Source organism: Melozone crissalis, unplaced genomic scaffold (assembly GCF_028551555.1).
Source record: "Melozone crissalis strain CALT ecotype California unplaced genomic scaffold, PUWL_Pcris_2 ptg000013l_1, whole genome shotgun sequence".
Lineage (NCBI taxonomy): Eukaryota > Metazoa > Chordata > Aves > Passeriformes > Passerellidae > Melozone > Melozone crissalis.
This window is the reverse complement of record NW_026535791.1, coordinates 12,705,444-12,715,439: the sequence shown is the minus strand read 5'-3', so window position 1 is coordinate 12,715,439 and position 9,996 is coordinate 12,705,444.

Genomic DNA, 9,996 nt, shown 5'->3' with positions numbered 1-9,996 from the left:
TTATAGGTTCTGCAGTCAGCACTCATGTGATTGTATAAATTATTAAGGTACTTAAATAACGCTCTATAAATTGATACAATAGACTAAGATACTATTTAGGTAGGATCTTAGATACAAAGACTGATGTCTCTGTGCTGGCCATAGTACTGGGAAGTTTTCCCCTTTACTAAATAATTCCAAACCATTTTCCACTTACCTTCAAAACTGAATTTCATGGAAGTAGCAGAAGATCCTCCCTACAATGCTGTATATGAGGAATTAATAGCCATAGGGCAAAACAACGATGCTGCAGTAACTGCATCATGCCCAATGATAGTAACTTCTGTTAACTTTGGAGAAACTTTTCTGCCCAGTGAACTCTTCTCAGTTTCTACCTATTTTGGCTGGTTTCCAGCTTTCCAATGCTCATAAATAACTCCCTTAATCTGACCTGAGCAAGTCTGATGTGCTTTTGTCAGTCTCTTGAGTTGGTAAGTCTCAGGTACATCCAACATATCCTGGGTGATATTTTGTTTTGACCCACAGCTGAATTCGGTACCAGAAAGCCACCAGGGCGGATCAAACGTCCTGTTTGAGTTCACCACAAAGAGTTCATAACTTTGAATAATTTCTTATTTTTTAAATTTGTTCCTAGATTGCTGAAAAGTGTTACTAAATATTCATTGAGAAACAATCTGGGAATTATCCAAGAAGAGGAGGGAGGCTCAGTGCCTCTTACTCCTTCTCTCTGATTTGTGCTGAACCATTGCCAGGCTTTAACTTTACAAGGTTTATTTTTATTGATTTTCAACAATAAATGATGGGAGTATCTTCAATAAAAGATTTACAGTGCATCGTGAAGAAATACAACTCCCTACCACATATTATATTGATCTATTCCCAAATGCTACTGAAACAGCCTATAAAACCCCAAATGAAGTGCAATGATGGACAACTTCCTCTCTCTAGTGACAGATGCATATGACTGTTATGTCTTCAGAAGACAATAAAAGGGAAGGGAGTGGCTCTGCTTCTTTGACCATATCTTCAGCAGCCCAGTTAAATCTGTCAGCTCAATGTAATCCACATAAATAACGAATTTGGGAACCAAGGGAACTGCTAGTGTGTCTGAAGATTCCCGTTCTTTGAAGCTGCCTCTCCTGCTGCAGTCAGACCATAATTAGTCACAGGCGGCCTTGTAGTAACTAGTACATGGATGGACCAACAACGATTTGAATAGTCTGGTTCTTGCTGAAGATATGCCTGGAGTCCTGAATATTCTCAAATGGGTGGGTGAGAAGTAAATCACTAGTCATCATATAAAATACAAATAAATCTGACTTCTATTAAAAAAGGTCAGTTTTTTAGACCATCATGTAGTTTCTGCTGAAATAAACTTCCTAAAGTGTGATCTGATGTGTAAATTTTTCCAAGAATCTTTACTCCATTTCTACTCTGTTTTCAATCTAATGGAATGGTTCAATAATTGGTGTCTTTTTTCTGGTCAGAAGATGATGAATGTAGCCCTAAAGGTTGGAAACTGTAATGTGTACAAGTCTGCTGTAGAAAATTTATTTGGGGCTTTGCTTTCTAAGCAAGTTACTGTTACAGCAGTCAGCTGAGTGCTTGCTGAAACTGTGAAGAATTAAACATTGCAACATTGTTCCATCCTGATTCTCCATTGGAAAAAAAAAGGCAATAGATTGGAAACATCAAGTCTGGGGTTTTACTGGTACTTTGGAGTCAGGAACTGAGTTTTCTTTGAATTTCAAAGGCAGTTTGTAGCTTTCATTGAGGGCCTTCTGAAAAGGCTGGTTTATGGTTTTTGTTTTTGTTCCCCAGTGATATCTAAACTGAGTAATAAAATAATTGCTGACATACCGGTTTATTTACAATGTTGTATTCAACAATAAAGAGAATGCATGCTGATCCTTCCATCCTTTAATCTTTGTGGTTTTACTATGTCTTCAGCTTGCTCCTCAGCTGGGTCCTGGTAGGACAGAGGAAGGGGCTACGTGGTAAGGGCAGGCAGAGATCCACAGAAGGAGGCAAACTCACTTCCTCCCCATTACAGACACGAAGTAAAGGAATAAAATTAGGCTGGAAAGAGTCGTGGCCTTTGTGGAACCAAAGAGACACAACTTACTGTATTGAGGAGAGGACAGAGCTGCCAGAAATGTCAATGCCACAGGACAAGGAAAAGCAGATCTCACGGAGCGATCAAATAGGTGGGTAATACCTGCTATACAAACCTGGAAATGGCACAGAATAACATGGACAGGAGACTTAAACGTTCATGAAACTATAGGGATGTTTTATTTTTTTCCAATATGTTAGGTTAATGCATCTATAGAATATCTTCCAGTAATAATTCACATACCTGAAGAAGAAAATTTCTCTTTAGGAGGTAATTTCTGCATATGTGCTGTGAAGTGAAACATTGCAGGATCCAGACATCAGATGGATTAGTCATGTTGATACCTCACACCTAGAAACAAATGCTAAGTTTTTGGAGATCAAATAGATAAACTTTGAAGATCAGAATAACATCACTGTTTTGGTAGTGCAGGGGGTGATAAGCCTACTGAATACTTCCTGGATATGTCCTGTTGGTGGCCTTTGTTTCAATGCCAGTTGCACTATGGTGAGCATTAACCCTGTCAGTAAGTTCCTAGTTTTCCATAAACTGGAAAGGTATTTCCTGTAACAGACTGGTTTACCTTTTCTCCATTTGCAAATCTATCTTTAAGCCATATGATATTCATTTGCTGCCTACAGTTGTTCAAAACATTATATTCTGAAGATGGCTCAGTAAACCATAGATTTCCAGAACACATTAATAGCTTAAATATGGCCATGTCAAGAATTTAAGGGAAACATTGTATCTCTATGGTCCCTGATGTAACAGAAGCTTCTTCCATCATTGGTTAGGCTAAAACTGCTTTCTGTTCCTATTTTATAAGATTTGACATTTTTAGTGTGATAGTGCAATCTAGACTTCACTGTCCATATACAGCCTCCAAATCTCCACAAATACATGTTGGAAAAATGATGAGAAAACTATCATCTTTTTGCAAGATTCTTTTTTTGGAGACTCCCTGCTGGAAAACGCCCAGGCAGGCACAGGAACACTTGAACAACTCCTCTTTTGGCTATAGTTTGCCCTCATAAGCTGTGCTACAAGAGTGTCTTGTGCTAAGCTATTGAAAGTCTGACCCCTGGAATCACAGAAGAGTTTGGGTTGGAAGGAACCTTAAAGATTATCTGGTTCCAACCCCTCTACCATGGGCAGGGACACCTTTCACTACACCAGGTTGCTTCAAGCCCCATTCAACCTGCTCTTGAACAATTCCAGGGATGGGGCTTCCACAGCTTCTCTGGGCAGCCTGTGCCAGTGCCTCACCACCCCCTGACCCATGATCCATGCTCTCAATGAGCTTCTGAGGTAGGCTCTGAGATTGAATAGAAAAGCTGAATGTTATGTGAAGTCACAGAACGCTAATGGAACATCAGACTGCTATGGTTTGGATCATCTCTGTTCTGTGCAGGAATCTATGCTGACTTCTTGCCTACCCTCAGGACCAAGAAAAGCCATGAGTGAAGGATGTAATGACAGTTCTTAGATCACTTACGCAGTGCTCAGGACATGCATGCATATGTGGGTTTTTGTTCTTCTGAAACAGGCAGTGACAAGCACACAGGTCTTATACTGGAGGCAATGACACCTGCTAGAAAGACGACACAGTTCCTTCAGGCAGGGTGGGTAACAGTGTGGAAATAACTGTTTTGAAAGCTCAGAACTCTCAGGGCTTTCTAACTTGGTAGTGATAAACTGCTGGCTGAAAACATTTCTCTGTATCCGATCTTTCAGCTGTACCTATTTACATTTCTTGAGATCTGGGACAGCCTAAATTGAATATTGTACTGGAATTGGCTCACTACCACCTTTCCCCATCCCTTTTTAAGAGATAAAAAAGGAATCTCTTTTCCACAGGAAAAGAAGTAGTGCTACCAATAATCTCATAAAACACCTTGTGACCAAAAGGAGTCAATGAATGATTAAAATAGAATACACAAATCTCTGTGACAGGTGGTAGGCTTTAACATATTATAAAACCATTTCAGTGCTTGAAAGGAAGAGGTACAACTTCAAAAACATTCCAAATGTTCTCGTGCAAACAGTCAGATACTGCCATGTGGATAAAAGAAGCAGGTGAACTGCAACACACAAAGAAGTTGTCTTTTTTTTGTGTTTTCTCTTTAAGTCTTGTGCTGCTTTGCTGGAGGGCATGTAGGCCTGCAGGGTTGGAAAGCCTATGGTCTTGTGATGCCTGTAGTTGGCAACTTGTCTTGGGGATCTAAGAAGAGTGTGTACAACCCTGTCTATTCAAAGAGAATGCAAAGCATTGAATAGGTATTTGTGCTTCAGAAAACCCATAAAGAAATACTTCTTATCAAGATGTCTGTCTCTGGAAATGTCACTACTGCCATAAAGGCTCTCTACTGCACCATATCTAAATTCCTCTCTAGATGTCTGTGGCAATGCTTACCATTTCAGTTTAGCACTTGCAATATTAACTAATAATAGTCTATAGACCCTCATTTTCAAAAGGTAATTATTTCTGCAGCAGAGATAAAACTTCAGCACCTTTTTGCTCTATATGTCAGTATTTGCTGTCATTGGAGGCAGTTTTCACAGAATCACTTAGCTTGGGAAAGACCTCTGAGATCAAATACAACGTATGACCAACTGAACAGCACCTTGAAACTGGACCATGGCACCAAGTGCCACATCCAATTTTTCTTAAACACTCCAGGGATGGTGACTGCACCACTGCCCTGAGCAGCCCATTCCAATATCTAACCTCCTTTTCTGAGAAGAAATTCCTCCTAATGTCCAATCTAAATCTCCCCTGGTACCGTTTTAGGCCATTTCCTCTCATCCTGTTGCTTGTTACCTGGAAGAACAAACAAGTTCTCTGCAATTACCTAAAAGGATGTTGTAGCAAGGTGTCGGTCAGTCACCCAGGGTGTCAGTCTTTTTTCCCAGATAACAAATGGCAAGATGAGAGGAAACGGCCTCAAGTTGTGCTAGTGTAGGTTTAGATTGGATAGCAGGAAAACTTTCTTCACTGAAAGAGCAGTTAGGCATTGAACAGGTTGCCCAGGGAAGTGGTGAAATCACCATCCCTTGGAAAGCTCAAAAGGCATGTGGGTGTGCCACCTGGGGATAGGGTTTAGTGGCAAGCATGGTGGTGCTGGGTTAATGGTTGGACTAGAGATCTTGGAGGTCTTTTCCAACCTTAACACTCCTGAATCTGTGAGATGCTAAAAAATACAGGAAGTTCCCATCTCTAAGCTGCCCTAGTGTGAGCCACACCTGCTTCTACTGGTGTAGGATGTCCAGCTAAACAGAACTGTACAGAATATTTCAGTCTTCTGGTTCTGACTAAGCACAGGAGTATTTTATATGGAACTTGTCCTACAGGATGCTGGAAGCTTATAAAAAATGATCTCTGACTACCAGCAGAGTAAAGAATGTTTGGATCAATACTGAAGGCCAGACACCCATTAAAGTTTGAGGGGTGATTCTGAGCCTAATTTGACAGTTAGGAGCTTGATTTCTCTGATGAAGCTCAAGTATTCAAAAGTGATTCAACCTTGCTATAATTTTGGTGCTACATTGCTATTGATAATTTCTCTAGAATTATGGCCAAGGAATCAAAGTACTGTAGACCACTGTATCATGAAAATTCCAGCTCTGTATGATTGGACTGCCTGGTGTTCCTAGGTCTGAACTGTGCTTCAGAAGAATTTATGTAGGATAAAATCAGGATCTGTTTTGCAAATGTTCTGTTCCTTGTCTCCATCTAATCAAGGTCTAGCCGTGTTAGGAGACTTGCTGACAGCCTAGGACAAGAAGTTAGAAAAGCAAAAGAGCTCTGGTCTTTCTCAAGTGTTTCTGCTCAGGCAAACTAGAACCAGAGGCCAGGTGCCTGTATCACTTGTGACATCTTGAGGCAAGATGTTTCACTTGCTCAGCCTTCTTAGAAGATACATGTGATGCTCATCAGCTCAAGTAAAGTGTATCTTATGTAGACAGTCTTTAATGACACCACAACATTACACAGCAAATCTCTGAATGCTAGGGAGGTCATCCTCATTCATGGGGTATGTGCAGACATGGAATTCTTCCTAGGCTGAAGCAATTTCTCCAACGAAAGTGGAAAAAACCCAAACCCAACAAACCAGAGATGCTACAGTTTCTTAACTATACCACATCTTAACAGTTATTGAAATGTTACTATAAACAAGTAAGAAAGTAAAGTAAGAAAAAACTAATGAAGATTAGTGAAAAATAAAATTACTACTGTCACTGCCTAATGAAAAGCTCTCTGTAGTAGCCACTGGCAGTCTGAAGAATGAGGGGCTGGTTTAACACTACTCTTGCACAAAGAAATGCAGTTATTGCTTTCACAGGTACTGCTGAAAAATGTTCTGCTCTCTTGGTATTCATGGGTACTGATGGCTGCCTGAAGCACCCCCGTATCAATGCACAACACACACACACAAAAGAACTACAAGTATTCTTAAAGGTGTTAGAATTCAGGAGGATATTTTTTAGTTTTTTCTATGTAATATCCACAGCCAGATGAAAGAACGTGTCACAGGTAAAGAAGTTGAATATAAATAATTTGGTTTAACATAAAGGGTGACAGAGAAATTCCTATCTCAAGGATGTGGCTTATGGGAATTCACAGTAGCTTCCCCAGGCCTAGATGTCTCAAAAGAAGAGCCTATTGAAAGCCTGAGAAACTCAAATCATAAATCACCAGGACCAGGTACTGTTTTTAAAAGAATCCTGCAGTACACATGAAAAAAACTAGAGATAAAATTAGGATTCTGTCAGCTACGATTGAAAATGTCCACTGCTGTGGACAATTGCTCACAGCCAAAGAGAAAAAAACCCTGCAATTTTAGAGGAAACTGAGATACATTCATAGCAAAAGGTAGTGCTTTTCTCAGACTACTTAATTTATGCCTGAAAAAGCATAAAATAATGGGATCACAATGTAACAGCTCTGTAAGTTATCTGGATGGTCCAAGTGACTAGAATTACTTAAATAAACAAAAAATTAAAGATACTCCAAGAGCCTTGAGGAAGTCCTGAAGTTTAATCCTGATTTGGGAATGGAGTAACCACTCCTCAGAAGAGGAAGAATAGTTTAATTTTTCTGAACAGGGTAAGTTATGTGAATCTTCTTCAACCTAGAACAGGCTCTTACTTACGCTGCTAGTTTATCGGGGGGAATGTAAACTCCCCTGTAAGGAAAACCCAAACTAAAACAAAAAACCTCTGAAACCCAAAGACTCAAAAAGCTGCTTCAAACACAGAAAGAAAGCAGTTTGCGGGTAGATTGCAGGAGGGAAGGCGAGTCCCCTTGCTGGTTGCTGAACAGCCATGAAGTTCTTTAATGCTGCTCCCTGCTTTCCATCTTCAGCAGATTTAGAGAATGCAGGAGAATAAAGCAGTTTAAAGCCACCTTTACTGCTGCTCTCTTCAGCAATAAAATCCAGAATTTGGCATAATAGAAGACTGTGATATGATTAACAAATACTTCATTATCTCAATGTTCACCTACTGGAAACATAAGGTATTCCTTTAGTGTGCTTTAATGGGTACTTACATTTATTGTATGCTGACTTTACCATTACTTCAGGAAACATCTTAGGAAAAGAATATGGAACATGCAAGGAACTGCACAGTTAGTCCAATAAAAGCAAATTCCACTACCCTTTGAAATCCAACCTGCAGCTTGCTTTCATCTGCTAACAGCAATAGTTACCACTGCCAACAACTTTTGAACAAAATAGTTTTGTGACTTTTTTGCACATATCCTTGATTTAACAGGAAAGATGGGGAACATCTGTGGGCAACTTCCACTGGGTATTTTTTCAGAAGCAGGAGATATGAACTTGAATCTCCTCTGGTTTCTGAAACCCAGGTTTTCTGTTCTGTGGAAGAATCCCCTTGCCTTGAGATTGTTTGAGCTAGTTTCTTAAAACTCTTCTGAGGGATTTTAGCAAGTTGTGACAATTTTAAACCAGTTCTTTGTTCTGTCCCCATTCTTTCCCATTCCCCCGTTTCAATCAGAGCCTTACCCTCTTGTTTCTGCCATCTGTTCCAAGATATCTGATCACTGATTTTTTTAATGTGTTCCAAGAGTGAGAAAAAGTTCTCCAGCACTCTGGCTTTCTTGGCATCATGCTAGTCTTCTGTGCTGTAGTAGAAAACTAATTGTCACATCAGTTTCTCTAGCACTGTTGCAGTTATGGATTTTCAGCCACAAATCCAATTCCTTAAATGAAGATGAGCCATTATAACCTTGACCATACCTGATGCAGAGAGAACTTCCGTATTTTTTATCTTATAGCAGAAAATCCTATACCTCTGTGACAGTTCTTTCTAGAATCCTTGTGTCACCCAGTACTGTATTTCATAGAATAGCTACAGCATTCCCTCACTACAGGGATATACAGTGACCATTACAAAGGAGATTTTAGGTTCTCTTTACAAACTCTTTGGGGGAAAAAAAAAGCCAAAATGCCAAAAATGCCTAATAAGTGTCCTGCAGTTGTCAGCATGACATATTAACTTCATTTTGAATAAGAATTTATTCTCAATATATGAGAAAACACAAACTGGAAGTATGCTGCTAGTTGCATTGGTAGCAACTTGAACCACATACAAAAAACATCTTAAGCAAAGCAAACGGGATTAAAAAGTGCCCAAGACTCTTGGTAAAACTGTACCTTGTTAAATAGAAGCTTTCACAGATGTGCCTGCAAGAGAGTCTCAGTCACTAAATAAGGCTGTACCTAGTTAGTTCACTGCCAGCTTACAAACTTCTGTTTTAAACCCCTGCATTCTTGACAGAAATTTATTTAAATACTTTGCCTTAGTCAGGCTGTGAATGTGATATTAAAGCATGCTAGTCTTAAGTTTTATCACAAGGACAAAGTACTGTTCTACATTTTTACTACAGCAATTTAGAAATAAATTTCTATAAAGGCATTAAGAAATTGTGTGCAGGCACTCTATTTAACTGAGCTTTACATTTCTTATACCTAAGAGAAAACTTGATTCAAAGGCAGTTTTTACAAGCACACACATTTTTCTTCTCCCTCCACTTTCTCTAGTTGTGATATGGAATTGAAAAAAATTGCTTGCTGAGTGCAATGAACAGCTGAATTCAAGCACAATTCCTTTCTAGAACCTCCACAGCAATACAACCAACAGGGGGCTGTCTGGCTACACGATGTTATCAAATCTGCAGTGAAATCCTTTTCCTGACTGTACAACCTACCATTCATGCACATTTCCTAAAACTGGTTGAAGAACAAGTAATTTAACACATTTCATACCTCCAAAATATTTGAGTTCTTGTGCATCTTTGTCTCATACTACTGGAAGTTCCATTATAGATGGATAATATAGCTTTAATGTATTTACTGACGTGTGCAACAAGATACTGCTTGTTGGAAAAGGGGGAGATCTCACATTGTTTTGATAGTAGGAAAAGCATATCACAGCTGCTTCCAGATGCTAAGAAGCTCTATCTATATGAGCATTTTTGTGCTGGCTTCATATGTTGATACTAATCTTCTGTACAAGAAGAGATAGACCAAAATGTTTTTAGACCCTTTGATATTGATTTAAAGAGCAGATAGGCAAAGTCTGTATGTAGTAGTGTCAAGAAAGGAAGAACTAGGCCTTGAATATTCCTTACATCCTTACAGTGATTTAAGTAATGTAAATGGACTTTAAAACTGGATTGCCAGGCTCAGGAGTGAAGGGTGTTTTCCTCAGTGCTGGCACTGTTGCTTACAGCAAGCACATTCAGCTGGCTGAGCTTACAAAAAACTAACCTAAAGTCATTTGGTGAAACCACCAAAAACATAGGAGAGCCAGGGTAATAGTGAGGAAACAAGAAAACTCATTCCCAAACTTATCTG